Genomic DNA, 16,649 nt, shown 5'->3' on the forward strand with positions numbered 1-16,649 from the left:
GCCTTAAATCTTAAATCATAAGATCTGATTTAATTTCCTGATTATAAAAATGTAATAAATTTTGTTCCTGCTCCATAGGCCTTAAAAGTACAGCATAAATTCAATGACAGAAGATGAATACCAACATCTAGATGAGAACTGATGAGAAACATTATAGAAGTACAGTTGAAGATACGGCTGTGATGTAGTTTAGCTACAACTCCATTTCCAGGATGTCTGTACAAGATTTTTTGGCACAGTTCAGCAAGTGCTGCCAGGATAAGAATCATTCAAAAACCGTGCTACAGTCATAAGAGGAGTACAACATAGTGAGGACTTAACCTTTAAATATATTCTCTGTCTATAGAGCCTGTGGTTTCACAGCTCTTACCATAAATCAGAATACCTCAAATGCACAAAGACAGGTTTGCTGGCAGTTGAAAGCTTTCTATAAAGAAAACTGCATATTTTAACCTACTTGAAGTTTTGGGTTTAGGATTCTATCTTTATTTGAACCTCAAAAGGGTTAACAGTCGCTACATATCCACTTTCAGTTCCTTATTTTCCTGCAAAATATTTGGATTGCAACTTTTCTTGTTGCAAAGTTAATGAATTATCAAATAACTGATTTGAATATATTTTAATTTTTATTTTAAAAGAAGAAAACGAAAAGTGTGAAAGAAGTACAGTGATCACACCCCCAGTGATGGTGCTGGAGGAAAGGACAGGACCTTGCAATGCCTGGTCAGCTTCACTGAAGTATTTACCAACCCACCAGGTTTTCACATCTGTGAAATAATGAAGAAAAGAAAAATAACTAAAGTTATAATTTCAGTGCGGGTACGCAGTACTCAGACAAAAGATACATTAACATCAGCTGAATGAAACCAGCAGGAGGGGAAGAATTGAAGGAAAAAGGAAGTCAAACTCAGCAGAATGAAAACCAGTGGAAATAGTGTCAAAGTTACAGATGAGGAATATGTATGATCCATATTCAAGTCATCTCTTTTCAGTTTAACTGAAGGAATAAATCCCTACAATAAGTGAAAAATAATTATTAATTCCTTTGATGGAATCATGTTAAGGAGAAACAAGTGTTTTTTTGGAGCTGGTAAAACCGCTATGAGTAACTCCATAGCATCATATTCCATAGAGTGTGTGGCCTGGGCAGATGAGATGAAGACCAAAACTCAACATCCCTACTCTGATGCCATAAGAGCAAGTAAGAACTGTGTCTTCTTTCTAAATAAAGCTTTAATTTTCCCCATTTAATATGCATGTCTGTTTGCTAGGGCTTCTACACCGGTAGAGTGCATTTTAATGTGATTTTTAAAATTAATGACTTGTAATAGCAATTGTAAACTGATACCCATAAATTATTGTAATTTTATGCACCTTATTTTGAAAACAATGTGCAAGTATTTGTATCAAGCTAAAAGATTCTTTTTATGCCTAAACAATAGTGATTCCAATATATTATTCCTAGTGCAGCCTTTTGAAGTTCTGTGTAAGGAAAAAATTGATTCATAGTTTATGGCTAACACAGATTTTCTAAGGCAGGTTATACCTAATAAACCATGGCAACGTCTAAACGTGGTCTTGGATACTGATGTTAAAATGGGAGATGAAAATTCTCATGGAATTGCAGGAGGGGAAAGTGTGTGACTGAAAACTTATCAGGAAAACAGTTTTATTGTATTTGGTCCCTGGATATCACAATGTTAATATTTGCCCCTAGCAGGAAATTCTCCAACAGGAATGACAAAGGCACTTCATTCTCTGATTTAGTTGTTTGGGGTTTTTTTACAACCATTTAGATTTCATGTAGGCCAGTAAAACCTTACACTGAAAAATTTTATCATGGATGTAAATCAAAATATACAAGTCTTTCCCCATGTTCTATTAAAGAGAAACTTTACAGCTTGCATGGTATTAATAAAGCACAGTTTTCGTTTTACATTAATTACTGAAATCCTCAATGATGTTCTGCAATTATGGAATTGTCTACAAATATATTTGTGCCTAATGGGCTGGAAAGAATTACAATGACCCTCTCAGAATAATGGGATCTTGATTTTTGCCCTCTGTCTTGAGTGCCTGCTGAAAGGCAATGAACTGATCACATTACCAGCACCCAAAAGGAAATGGACTGGAAACACCTTTTTAAAGGCAGATTACAAAATCCTTAAAGAGTCTTCTCAATCCAGCTGTTTCCAAATGAAATAAATAGGTGTGGAAGACAATATCTGGTTTCCCTCTTCCCCTCCCTGTTCCATGATCACTTTCAGCTCTCAGAAATCCATGCTTATTTCAATAATCTGTATTTGAATTGGTTTCTGTTGTCCTTCCTTTCATCATGTACTAGAACACAAGTCAGGACTAATCCTCCTTCCTCACCAAGTGACATGACAGGGACATTCAGCAACATTAGTGCACAGGATGGGGATGAGCTCCTGGAATGCAGCTCCCCACTGGCTCTGCCTCCAGCCTTCACAACAGCGACTCCTCGCCTTCTCTACTTGAATGTTTAGTTAGCCTTCCTTATTTTCCTGCCATTACTGATGGAAATGATATCATTCTCTAGTGCTAGTCCATATCCTGTCATTTGTACAGGTAGGTTTAGTGCTTTTGAGGGGGAATAGATCCATACATTAACCTGCACTATCAATTTACACAATTATTCTGAATAAACTTTATCACTGAAGTTCAGGGTAGTTAGTCACCATCTCATCATTATTTCTATCCACAAGCATCTCTTAATGAAGAGGAAGAAAGATTAAAATTATTAATTTCTTTAATTATTTCATACATTTTAATTCTTGACTTTGCATTTTACCATTATTTTTGATTAGGATTCTGAGTAATTGGTTTGAAAAATACTTTTTAGGCTACTTGCATTTTCCTGGATACTTTCTAGGGAATTTCACATTTTTCCTATAGGAAATATAAGAAGAATTAATTTGTCTTATTTGCAATTAGATTGTTTTCCCTCTAGATGTTTTTTGATTTTAATTTCTTTCTCCATTTTGAGATCTCTCAGCTAATAACTCCAATAACATAGATGAAAATTATATATAACTGGCCCTTAGCTGCAAAGTTAGAAAGTGCCTTGGAAAAAATAAACTTGCAGTTACTTTAGGAAAATATAAAAAAAAATTAACAGCTATTTCCTTGGTTTTAATGCAATGAACATAACTCCTATTTGGACTGGCTTTTATAAGGCATGAATGATCAGCATTTCAAGATGTTCAAAACCCCTCAAGTATATAAAGCTCCAGCTGTGAAAAAAAAGGAAAAAAACCCCAAAAACAGTGTGAAAGGCTTGTGCTGCTGCTTATCCTGCTGTTATTGTTTTCTTAAGATTCCATTGACAGTCTTGCTTTACTTATCACTCCTCCTGTCAATCTTTCATTAGCATTCTCCTGCTCATATTTCCTTTACTACATTTATTCCTGTAAGTCAGATAGAGGGACAGCACAATGGCTCTTTGCAGTATTTGTTTTATGTATTCCTTCATTATGAAACTCACTTCAGCTAGACCTTTAAATAACTCCTAAGTAGCAAGAAAGAGGCCGTACAGCCATCACACAGTGAATACAAAGCATTCAATGCAGATCTCAAATCAATTCTTTTGGCCAAATGCTAATTTTTATTTATTTCCCTTCCCCAGGAGGCTTAGCAAGTAAAAATTATATTCATGCCAGTGTGGATTTATAACACAAGGAGGGAGATGAAATAAGAAAGCTGAGCATACTGTATTAGCTATTATTCATAAACTATTTCTACTTGTCAGATGTTTACTATGAGGCTGAGAATGCAGTACTTCACCTCTTTCGGCTGACCATAGCTGAGAAGTTGCTTCTTCACACATCACTACAACTGAGAATAAATTCCTTGACAAAAGAGACCAATTCCTGTTTCCTGGCACACTCCTAAACAAAACTTAGTTAATATTCTAAAGGCAGAAACCCAGACAATGTCTTCATAAACATAGAAATTTTCAAAAGAAAACAAAATTACTCCCTTCTGGGATTTTGTTCTTGATAGCCTTTTTTGACCTTGTTGCTGTTTAGAATAAAGCAAGATGGAGCTGAGGGAGACTTCAATTTCAGTTTAGATTTCTCTGTTTCTTTCTTAAGTGAAGCCCTTTCATATTACCAAATTGATTTAATGTCAATATGCTGCCTGAAGTTCAAGTTGGGAAAAAGTGATGTCATATTTCAAAACTTTCTAGGTATACTTTCATCTTTTCAAATAACAGACTTTATCCACAACACTCTTTCTTATCTTCCTCCAAGCCCTCTATCCCCATAAAACCTCACAAAAAAATTTGGCTCACGATAGTTTTCAGCTTTTGCCCACAAAAAGACCTACACATGGTCCTATGTGTTATTTTTTGCAGATATAATTGTTTTAAAATATCAAGGCATCATAGCTTTTGGCATTCTCATATGCTTTTTTCTTTCTGCAAGTCATTCTACACATTTAAGTATCTAAAATATAGATATAATTTACATATGAAACAGTTTGAAGAAGGGGAAGAATTTTAATTTGGTTTTAGAGTAATGATAAACAAAATGTGCTTTTTTTACTGACCATTTGAGTATGTGTTCCTAAGTATTCATTACTCCTCCATGGTGGTTATTGGCATTTCCAGTAAATATTCATACCAGCTGAATCTTGAAAATGTCTATCCAAAAACATACAGAGGTGCTCTGATTTTTTAAAAAAGAAAAACCTTAACGGATGCCTCAATTAAAATGAGATATCAGGAAGTTTGCCAGTGGTAAGAATCCCTTATGTCAATGGCTTGACAGAAAAAATTATATATTCGTTTGTTAGTGGCATCTGAGTATCAGCTAAGCAGGTTCCAAAATGGAAATCCGTGGATGTATTTGACTCATCCATCTTCCACTTTCAGGATTTCCACAAAGTGACCTGAAGACAACATCTCATTTGGGTGAAAATGTATGCCAGTAGTGTGTAGTATTAACAATCAAAATCAAAAATATAGCTGTTTATATATTGCTGTTTGTTTCTGTATTTTTACATGTGTTTTGGAATACCTCCCTTCATTTTAGGGATTAAAAATACAGAGACTAATCTCTTTACCTCCTTACCAACTTGATCTAATAGTTGCAAGAGAATATTCTACAAACCGTTCCAATGCTTCTAATACTACTGAGAGAAAAAAACAAGTGCAATATGTTTGATGTTTATAGATATATACCCAGCAAGCCAGAAAAACCTGCTGGGGATTACAGGTGAATATCACTGGGACACTGAAGGAGATCCTCCCAGCTTTTTATGGAAACTGGCCTGTCTGGGAAGGGCACTGGATAAAGCTGAGGATTAGGAGGCAAAACATACTTCTCACAAAATTGGCAGTCATGCTTCTGAAAGTGTCAGATTGAATTCTTCTTGTCACCCAAAAATCTGTTGGCAACTGACAATCAGAAGTAGATTCAGCCATCATGGTTTGCCACTTAACATTACTGTCCAACTCCTGTAAGCCGGGATTTCATCATGAAGATAACATCTCCACTGAAAATTTCTCAACAGTCTCTTGCTCCTGTTGTATTTGCTTCCTTTAGGTTTTTTTTCTGTTTGTGTCAGGAGACTTAGGCATAAAACTTTAAGCACATATTTTTAACAAAAAAACTGGCAACCCAGAAACCTGTCAAGGGTACTTTATTTGATGCCATGGTCTCAAAAGCCTCTGGGGATGTACGTGCTGGGCATTACTGTGTTTGTAACAAACCCCTCTAAGGGGTCAGTATGCACCAGTTCTGTTACTTCCTATCTTAATTCAGCTTCTTTCCCTTTCTTTATTCCTGAATGTGTAGAAATTTAGATGTCACAGTAAGCTGTCAAATAGATATTCACTTGGGACTGACCTGCTGGGAGAATACCTCAGGTTTTGTGAGTTAGGGTTTCCTTCTACTTTCTGAAATTCACCATGGCTAATCATTATTGCCACTATTGCATCTATTACTGGTTTGCTAGAGGGAAATACCTAAAGCAGTTTGTTTTATTGGTTTTTTTGTGGTTTTTTGTTTGTTTGATTGTTTTTGTTTGACTGTGGTTTTTGTTTGTTTGTTTGTTTGATTGATTGTTTGTATATCATACTTCCTCTTCTATTTCCTGGAAGGATAAATGAAGGTCTCTGCACTTTCTAAGATACTGTTACTTCCACAATGCATCAAAAACAAGCACAAGTGCTTTGCATTGATAGAGCTTAGACTCCATGAAGGACCACTATCTCCAGACCATATTCCATGCAAAACTGAATCCATTCTGACTTTGTAGTGGGAAAACTCATTCCCTTGAGATGGAACAAGGACCCTACCTTTGCAAAGAAACTATTTGCTGCACTCTCAACTTGAAGGCTGGAGATCTGGGGTTTGGGAGGCTCTCTGAAATAGGCTCAGAGGAATTTGTACAGTAGCTTCTGGCTGAAAATTTTGGAAAACCAAACAAACCAACAAAATCCACAGTATCAGTTGTTTTAAACCTTTGTAAGTTCTCAAAGTTTCTCTTGCTTTTTTACCTCATAGGTTACCTCACCACCATGAAGGTGGCTTGTTCCATCTATTCTGTAAAATAACCCTTTCCCTGAGAAGCTGGCAATTTCCCAAGCAAAAATCTCTTGGCAATGTGTGAAGATTGAAAGCATGTCTCTATGATTGGTCCTATCACAGTAAAACAGGAACTATTAAGTGCTAGAAGGGACTAAATGCATTTATCTATCATGATTTTGACATCTTTCATAATTTGCCCTTCCTAGATAAGAAAATTCTGCATTTTCATGCCCACAAAAAGCAATACCAACCAAAAAAAATCAAAACAATAAAAAAACCCCAAACAACCCCCAAACAAACAAATCTCAAAAAAAAGCAAATCTCAAAACAAAAGAAAAAAAGAGACAAAAAACATAGTTTTTAAGATCAGAAATGATTTTAATATACAACCACTTTTTGATAACAAATATTTCCTATTTGATGATCTGCCTCTGAAAACGACTTTAAATATTCATGCTTTCAGGCCAGGACTTCTAGGAAGCATGGGATTCTACCATCTTTTGGGCTAGTAACATCAAGAGGGGTACCAGGGAGTAGATGATTTTTAACAGCTGCTTGAGGATGAGCTAGTTCAAAAAAGGAGCCTTTTTACTTGGAGACAGACAAGGAACATATATTTCTCTGCATCTGAGTGTCTGACCAGGTGCTTTTTAAGTGCAGGAGCAGATGCTCCTGCTCCTCCAACTCAGAAAAACAGTCTCAGAGCTTCAAGAATTCCTTTCCCTCATAGAAATTCACTCAGCCTTCTAGGACCTCCTGATCTGGATTTCCAGAATTGTTACCTTATTTTGTTCTTCATTTTTCTGAGTATCCTAAAAGTATTCTGAAGGTCTGTGCACCCCAGGAGGTTTGTGTAGCTCACTATAATGCAGCAGAAGATTAGAAGTGATGCCAGCTGTGATGGGGCTTATTTCTTATTGAAAAAAATCAAACATGAATACATTGACTTTCCCCTGCAACACTTCATCAGCTATGTTTGTAAAATAGTTGTCTATTGGTATTAGAGATGATGGAGAGAAGAAATAGGAGAAAAATCCAAATAACTATTCATGCAATATGGATATCCAGTACTGAAAACTGATTGCAGTCTCAGTGCTCACACAGGTTTAAGTCCACAGTCTCCTTACCATGTAAGGAGTAGAAAGAAAAAAATTAAAAAACAGCATGACTACTCTGAAGTTAACTCAAATGTTTGTGCTGAGTTTTACTCTATTCCTGGATTGGTAATTTCAATCACCATAGATGAGTCACTCATTTGAGAGGAAGGTTGCAATCAAGGGATGAAGTGAACTGAAGAGCTAAAGGTAAATGTGTGCATCTAAACAACAGCTCTGCTGAATACAGTTGGATTGAGACATTTTGAAAAGAAATCAGGGTTAATGGATGACCTTGTAGAAGCACTGGAAATATGGGACCACATAATCTAGCAGTCGTTGTACAGCACCTAAATAGGTTATGCTCATCCAAGTAATATTTTTAGCTTGTTTTTCCTCTTATTCCAAATGTGCTTTTATGTATTTTTAGTCAAGCTTTCTGTCTCTTCATGCTGAAAAATTGCTGATGTTTTCACTCTGCAGAAATTGAGGACATTTCTGCTCTCTATGCCGTATGAATCAGCAAATCTTCCACTTAAGAGAAATTGAACACTTTCAGAACAAAGGAGGAATAAATAGTGATCTTTCAATTATTTTTTTCTTCTGCTTTTGACTTAGCAGAGGAGAGATTAGTCCAAAAGTTGTATCTATAACTTCTTCCCAGAAATTTCCAAAATTTTTCTTCTAAAGCTTATTGTTTGCACTTTTGGATTTTGCCCGATTACTATTTTTGAGATGATTATTTATATAGGAGATCAGTACAGAAAACTAAATCTCAGTTTTTGGAGGCAAAAAGCATGCATTTCAGATCTAAAGTTTTTCTGTTAGAAAAGACTAGGAGTTTATTTTGAGCATACTGTTTCACATGCTTTCAGCATGATTTTTTTCAGCTCACTTTTTCTTTACAACACACACTTTGGTACTCTGCCTAGTTTGGTTTAGCATGTCATAGATATAAGTTAGTTTCCTTTCTTGGTGTTACTTATAATAATATAGAATGAAAGCAATTAATATTTTCCTATTTTTAGTACAAATTTTTGCTAGTTGCTTTGTCAAGCCAATAACTACCAAAATTGTTTGATTCATATTTTTTTACATATATATGTAACTATTTATTTGCCTGTAGTTACATAAAGCACACTAATGTATAATCTGCATGTGAACAAGGTGCTAAGAAGAGCAGCGAACAACAACCTCAAGAACAAAAAACCCCTATTTTTGGCTTGCCTTCCTCAATATTTGGGACAATGTTTTTTTCTGGAGGGTTGATGATCAGTATTTTTTTATATCATGCATTTAATATCATGCATCTTTTCTGTGTTTCTAACTGGTCACCCAAAACATGAGTCAATAAAACGTCATCATTTCATTTGAAAGGAAGGAATCCTGAGATTTCAATAGCATTCAAACACAATTAAATAAAAGACTTGGAAAAGACTACATTCCAAACCTGTAGAAAACCGGCTTTCACTTCAGTGGAAAGTGGCAGTTTTACTTTAAAACTTCAGTGAATTGCAGAAGGGAAGGTGACAGCTGGGGACTGCACAAAGAAGACTGTACGAGAGCAATATTTCATCCTGAAATTTACAAAACTTTAACCCAAAATTCACATCTCCACTGTGAATTCTCTGTTCTTTTGAACCATCTTCTGCTAGCCCAAGCAGGACAGGAAGAAGTTAGGAGGTAGTATATGTTTACATTTTGATATACATATACTACTAATTCATGCTTAACCTCAAAACACATTCTGCAGAAGAGGAGTTTTTGTTCCTTTGTTTTTTGGGGTTTTTTTGTTTGTTTGTTTGTTTGTTTGTTTGGGTTTTTTTTAAAGATGGTATGGTGATATGCAACCACTCTATTATGGCCTCTGAGAGAAGACTAATAATTTTTCTTTTGCCCTAGGTGAGAACATGTCTCAAGAACTGATATTTCTGGGATTGACTGCTTAATTTATGAAAGTCACACAGAAAAAGTGGGAAGAATAAACCTAAAAAATTATGTATATATGCTTCTGGGTACCACTTCTATTTTTTGTCCACCTCTGCTTCCAATTTACGGGAAGAAATACTATACAGGCCCTATAGTTTCCATTGTTGCAGGGTCAAGCTCAGAAATTTGCTGAATACCCCTACCACCTCCTATAATTTCAGTGTGGCTGTCCTGGGGTGACATTTATATTGGAGCTATGTGATTTTAATGATCAGAAAAAGAACCAAGGCTTGTATTGTATCCAAACAGGCAAATGACAACTAGCTCTCACTTGGAAAGTGAGATGCTAAATAATCTGTGATCGTCCCTGTCACTGGGTTGTGTTTCCTTCTATGCTCCTTGAGCACAAGTCAGCACACAGCACTAATGATGCCTGAAAGCAACTAAGAAGATAACAGCCAGATAGGATCCTCACCAATAGCTCACTAGTCTCCTAATTCTTGAAATTTCTTCCTATTAGATTCTTCCTTCATCTACACCATTTAAACCTGCAATTCAATTGACAGTGGAACCATTATGCTGCTGAATGGAGAACAAGGTCTTTTGCAGCAACAAACTATAAAATGTGCCTCCAAGTCATTGACTAAAGTGTTGTTCCTTTTTTAGGTAACAATAATGATACAAGCTGTGGCTAAGGAAGCACAAATGCAAAGATAGTCCCATGCATATAAAATACTACAAGAAAGAATAGACATAAAAAGATGGTAGCAACAGGAAAGTGAATATTTAAAACTGTTTTATGCTTCTTTGACATACCTCTTTTTCTCTTCTGTCAAAACACCATTGGAGAGAAGATATTGGAAGTATATTTGCTGGAATTGAAGAAAAAGTGAATCTTTGAAAGAATTTCACTAACAACTATAGAAACTGCATTTGAGAATCCACGAAATACATTTTAGACAAAGGGGAATGAGCAGTGAGGAGAGAGTGGGCAGAAGACAAGCAGCAGACAGCAGGCAGTATTCACAGGTGATGTGATTAATGTGCATTCAAAGTGCTCTTGTACTTAAGAGGTTAGTATAACTAATAAATGTTTTTAAGAATTTGTGTTAGGCACACATGACCTCAAGGTGTTCATACAATTAGTCTCACTCAGAACCATTCACAGAATCACAGAATATCTTGAGTTTGAAGGGATGCACGAGACTCACCAAGGCCATGTTCTGGCCCTGCACCAGATAACCCCAAGAGTCACCCCATGTACCTCAGAGTACTGGGGTGAATATTACTCACTCCAATAGAGTATTGTCCCAACACTTCTTGAACTCTGGCACTTTGAACTCTGTACTTCTACCACTTCCCTGGGGAGTTTGTTTCAATGTCCAAATCTTTGTAGTTGTGAGTATTTGGCATAATTTATTCTCTAAAGGAAAATACTTGTAATATGTATTTGTAATATAAAATACACAAGAAGTCTCTGATTCAACTTGGTACTCAGCATATAGTTTTACCAAATTTTTGCTAGCTTGTTTTTAGGTTGTGCTATTCAACCTACTCTCTTCTCCTTTTCAGTTTAAGCATTTTAGAGATTTATGCTTTCCCCTCACCATCTTTCTCCTGTAGAAGAAGGTTTCAGCTCCTAAGTTTGTTCTCATTTAACAGCCATCTTTGAGAAGCAAAGAATAATTTCACACAAAACCTCTTTCACTGGAAGTCATCCTGCACACAACATTACCTTGCTCCTGTAAAGGATCACACATGGTGTTCTACCACATTATCACTGAATATTCTGAGTTGGAAGAGACCCACAAGAATCATTAAGTACAACTCTCAAGTGAGTGCCCCATACAAATCCACAACCTTGCCCTTGTTAGCACTATTCTCCAGTCAGCTGGGCTAATCTCAGTGGCACATTTACTCTTTGACTTTTTTCTGCTATTTGTTTTTATAATTTTTATACTCTTTGTTTTTATCATTTGGTGGTTACACAGTCTGGTAGTCTTCTTTTAAAAGTTATGTAAAAAAATATGTTAAGCAATTATTCCCAAAGTCAATAAATTGCTATATTTTTTGTATGTGTGTGCAAATTATTCACCAAATGACAATTTTTTTTTTGAGAATATTAGAATTGGTTATCATGGGTTTAGACTTTTGAGTTCAGATTTATACATTTCTACAAAAACCATATAAATGCACAAAATTGAATTATGATTGATTGTCTACCATTCTATAGCTGGTTTTCCACAGTTCATGTATCTGAGACATATTCTGCAACTTAAATTTTTAATAATGCTGTTTCTCTCTGGTGTCTTGGTCTTGTTTCACTAGATGCTCTAGTTACTTTAAAACTTACATTTTGTTAGGCTAAAATCTTTTTCTCAAAAAGGATACATTATCTGATATGTCAACTTTAGCTGACATCCTCTACTTTCTATAGCAATAACAAAATTTTAAAATGTAATTTTACTTAAACGCCATTTGGGTAATACAGTAAAAAGTTATTTGCCCAGTACTATTCAGTTGTCTTTGTATATGTCCTATTTCTACTTTCTCCTCATTATTTTAACCCAGGTATTTGTCATACTAGCTCATGCTTTGTGTCCTGCTCATAAGTCTTGTTCAGTGAGGTCTGATTCCACCCACAAAATGCCTCTTGAACAATTTCTGGTAGTTACACATTAATGAAAATAATTATTCTTGCTCTCACGTACAATTCTGTTGTTTTGGTTTTTTTTCCTTTCCTTTATATGTTGAAAAAGGCTTTTTCCTCTAAGAAGCACATCATCTTTGTACAACAGCAGAACATTATTGGCTTAATGTAGAGACAGAAATCTTATTTCAATATCTCCCATTGCTTCCCACACTCATAGGAAGTTCAACCTGTATAACTGAGTACTCTTTTTCTTCCTGTGTTGAATTTAATAGGATGTTTTTAACTCATCTTGATATTTACAGTGTAAGTCCATCTCTACAAAATAGTTGTCCAGTCTCTCACTGAAGTCAACACCAACTTAATACACAGGGTCATCTAAAAAACAATTTGCCCAATCATCAGGAAGACATCACAACTTGATGTGATTAACCTCCCTCCAGGCTATATGACTGTTCTAATTTTCTCATCTTTTTTAACTTCAAAATTGACAAGAGACTATCTTCAAAAACTGGAACAATTATTAATTTGTGAAGTGAATACCCTATAATATTGTTCAATTCTCAATCCAAAATGTTCCATCAGCTTGAAAAATTTAATTGCCATTTTAAGTTCAAGACAGTAAACTCCATAAACCCTTATGGTGGTTGCAGGCTTTCAGTAATAATCTAGAATTAAATTAGGAATCCTCCAGATTAATGGTGTCAAAATTACGAAAAAATTTCTACAAGCCTTCTTCCTCCTTATTCCCTATATGAAGCCAATATCTTAAAAATGAAAAACTTTCTGCCAGTGCAGTGTTTTCTAAACTTCTGTATAATTTTGATAACTGGCTGGCTCTTTCTCCCAGGCCATTAAAAATACTAGTTTTCATCACACAATTATTAAAAAAGCAAAATGACATAGTTAATTTTTTTAGAGGGTCACCTAATTTCATGAAGTTCTGAAAGTACTTTGACGAAGTATTATTCTGTTAATATCTTTGCTTTTTTTTAGCAATTTAAACCTTATTAGGCATTGATACACTTAATTCAGGAAGCTTTCTTTGTATCTGACTTTAAACTCTCCTGCTTTTATACATTTTTCCTACATGTAAACCTGTAGCTTTGCCTTCTTAACGAAACTGTTTTCCATATAGACAAAAATGGCATCAGGTAGAATGCACAGGAGTGCCCAAATCAACAGGTAGAACTGGACTTTTCAGGACCTCCCAATGAAAACAGAAAATAAGGAGACAGCTTACTGTCAGGTTATGTTGTAAGTTATGTACTAATATCTTTTCAGAGCCAGACTGAAACTGTCTCAGGAGTCTTATTGACTGGAATACATTCTTACAGCCAAAGTTCGCTGCCACAGTTGTGACAGCTTATTGCTAAAGCACAGGCCAGTAGATATATGTTTTCTTGCTTACCAGATTCCAGCTTGCAGCACAGGCAAAAGCCAGATTCATAAAACTGATACTGTTCTCTTCTCAAAAACTGGTAGGTGATGAGCTAGTTCAATTTGTTACTTCTAATCAGTGGAGATTTATGTAAAAGTAATATAAACTAAGTCTTTTAAAAGTATGAGAATATCCCAGGAAAAACTAAAGGGAAGGACAGCTAGTAATTCAGGCTACCTTTAGTTGGCTTTAAAAAAAAAAATATATATATCTGCTGGAACTGCACAGCTATGGGATACAGAAGGTCTTTCTATAATTCTCTTTTTAAACTTTCAATGTTCAAAAGACTGCAGCCATTAAAGATTGCAATTTCTCTCCTTCCTTGCAAACAGAACTTGGGGGCAAAGTTTCCATTTCATCCGTAGACCATAAAATCTCCCAACCATTTCTTCCTCTCCTAGTATATAACTACTTCCAGTATAAAAGTGGAGTTATTTTAACTTTAAATTATGACTTTCAAAAAGTCATAAAATCAAATCATACTTTCTAGCAAACTGCTGTAAAAATTCCTTGGAAACTGTAGAGGAAGAAAAGCCAGAAACTGTTTTGATTTTAAGAGGTTTATTTTTAATCAAGCCTTTTCCTGCTCATCACTGGTCTGAAATTTTTCTGAATCTAGAGCATTGTAAATATAAAACACTGAACACTGGAGAATCTTTAAATGCTCATAAACACAGCAGTTGCAATACTTTATAAGAAAACTCCACTTTTAAAAGTATAGATCTCCTTGCTATATACCTGTAACCAGACATTGGGATATCTCTTCTGCAGCAATAATAGATCTCCTTGCTATAAACCAGCAACTAGATGTTGGGATAGATCTTCTGCAGCAATAATAACTTTGCATGGTGCTGAACTATTTGCATGTTCAGCAAATGAAAAATAAATAAATAAATAAATATAATTAGGTTGATCATTGTTTTCACCTTTCAATTGCTATGCAGCAGATTTTTGAGTGCTGTATTCCTGGTGCCAGCTTTGCAAACTTAAAAATGGCAGAGGTTTAAGTTCATTATGAAATGGAATGTATTCAGAAGATAGGAAGTCAAAGGTGTTTCTAATGCTGTACAGGTATGATGGGCAAAGGTTAGCCCTGACAGAATTCTGATGTTGCTACGATAACCCAGAGAAGCCCACACATTCCAGGCATAGATCCACAAAATATTCTGAGTTGGAAGGGACCCACGAAGATCATTGAGTCCAACTCTTCAGTAAATGGCTTGAATGGGGATTGAAGCCATAACATTGATGCTAACATTGATGATAACATTGATTAGCACTATGACCAGCTGGGATAACTCTAAGGTAGATCTAGGCCTTCTGTGCAAAATCTGAAATTGCAGAATCACATCTTAACTATTGCTTGGAACTTTTGCAATAACATAAAAAGTAAATTAGCCAGAGTTTTAAAAAATTGCATTCTGATCAGATTTCATAAATTAAGTTACACTAGGTCAGCACTTAGAAAGAATAGACATGTGCTTGAGGAAAAAAACACCTAAAAAAATTCAGTTCTCAGCACAACACAGATTTTTTTTCTTTGTCCTTAGGCAAGACATAAAGAATTTTGAGAGGTAAAGGTAGATCCTGGTAGCTTTTTGAGAACTTCTCACTCCCTCCCACGTTACTCTCCAATTTCTCTGAAGTGGAGCACATAAAGCTATGTAAGGTATCTACTTCTCCCTGCATTATGCAAGACTTCTCAAAACAAAATCAAAAGGCAATTGGATACTGAAAAGAGACACATTTAGAACTAGCTGAGTAAAAACTGAGCAATGGCCACTTTGGAAAAAAACCCATCTGACATTCCTCCCCAGACAATTGCCTCCTAAAACCAAAATCTTTCAAAGATATATGAAAATGATTCTTGATATTTTAAGCATACGGCAGAGGCTGAGAGAAAAACAGAAAGAAGCAAATTGAGCCCTGATTTCTAGTCCTCATACTTGATTCTGCATTTTGCATCCATGTAAATTTTTTTATGCAACACTTTGCAGAGTAGATATTAAGAGAAAAATCTTCCTCCTTTCTAGGTAAATTTGTCAACCACAGAAGTACAAGAACTTTATTTTGTGTATTGTTTGCCCACAGCTTCAGCAAAAGAGGAGGCATTTACATGGTTTTAATAACAGCCTGCCATCGCTGAGCAGGGCTTGATCGAAAGTTCCTTTGGTTTGATTGGCACAACACAGAGCCTGGAGTCCATTTCCACAAAGGAAGCATAGCAGCAAGTTAACTCTGACTAACTTAGGAAACATCTGTGGGATTAAGAGAATTGACTGCAAGCCAAATCCTATTAATATGCCTCTTGTCATATTTGAATATAATATAAAGAAATCAAACAAACAAAAAAATCCAACAAAGATAGTTGGATTAAGATAAGAGACTACTAAATTGGATAAGAGACTACTTACTACAAGAGTAGTTTAGTTTATTCCCTTTAGTTCCTCATTGAAACTTGGCCTCACTCAGGGCTATCAGCTGAATGAAGTTTAGCACTGATGTAGCCAAGAAAGAATTATTTAAAGCCTATGCATTTAATTGCTGAGAAAAATCAACTAAATGCTGAGGATAATTTCTAAATGGGAAGGGAATGAGAAATGCCAGTGCTAAGCATATTGTCTTCATGACAGCACCTAATTGCTGACCCTATAATCCTATTGTGCCAAATGACAGCGGATCTCAGTAATGAACTTCCTGATTCTGGAGTGCAGAAATTAAATTAAAATCTTGGATCACACTGCACTCGGATCAGTGTGCTTATTGAACTTGATGGGCTTCATCCTGGAAGCTACTGAGTGCTGCTACAGAGCATGAATTTTGTGCATCTTCCACAAGAGAGCTGAGCATCCTTCCATAGCCCCCCAGGACTACTGGATAGGAATGAAGCTTCCGATCCAGGTCTTAGAAAATAGCTTGGGGAAAATTACTGTGTATTTTCTCCTTCCTCATTATTTAGCATTGATGTCATCTGT

The 16,649-nt window shown here is 35.6% G+C and overlaps 1 long non-coding RNA gene across 2 annotated transcripts in view; it reads right to left on the reverse strand.

Annotated features, from left to right (window-relative positions):
- The window catches only part of LOC140684273 (uncharacterized), a 140,850-nt gene that overhangs the window by 59,117 nt on the left and 65,084 nt on the right, over nt 1-16,649 (reverse strand). The window lies entirely within an intron of this gene.

This window comes from Taeniopygia guttata, chromosome 5 (genome assembly GCF_048771995.1).
Source record: "Taeniopygia guttata chromosome 5, bTaeGut7.mat, whole genome shotgun sequence".
NCBI lineage: Eukaryota > Metazoa > Chordata > Aves > Passeriformes > Estrildidae > Taeniopygia > Taeniopygia guttata.